Raw genomic sequence first — 522 nt, 5'->3', positions numbered from 1 at the left:
ATTTTCAAAGGGGTTTAAGTCCGGTGAGTTGGCAGGTCAGTCAAGAACTGAGATGGCATCAAACAAGAGAATCTGCTCAATATGCATTTAGATAAAACTACTGATAAATATTCAAAAATAAATGAAGGGTGATGTCTTTAGAAAAAAGCAACAAAACATTGGCTTTAATCCACGACATTAAGGAAAATATAAAGATTTTAGATGGGAAAAACGTTAAGTTAGTACATGAATTCATTTTAAGAAGCATTATATGCAATAGATCATACAATTTTACTCAATAAACTTGAATGATATGGAATTAGAGGAGTAGGATGGAGCTGTTCAAAAAGTTCAGCACGTTAACATTAGTCATTTACATGTTTTAATCCAGACATTACCTGTGGTGTCCCTCTGGGCTCTGTATTACCACCTGTTTATTGACTACATATTTCAAGTTTCTAAATTATTATAATTTAATTATTTTAATGACAACTTTACAATCTTATTAGCATTACCAGTTAAGAATTATACACATTATACAAA

The sequence above is a fragment of the Oryzias melastigma genome, unplaced genomic scaffold, assembly GCF_002922805.2.
Source record: "Oryzias melastigma strain HK-1 unplaced genomic scaffold, ASM292280v2 sc00676, whole genome shotgun sequence".
In the NCBI taxonomy this organism is placed as follows: domain Eukaryota; kingdom Metazoa; phylum Chordata; class Actinopteri; order Beloniformes; family Adrianichthyidae; genus Oryzias; species Oryzias melastigma.
Note: the sequence above shows the minus strand (reverse complement) of the source record.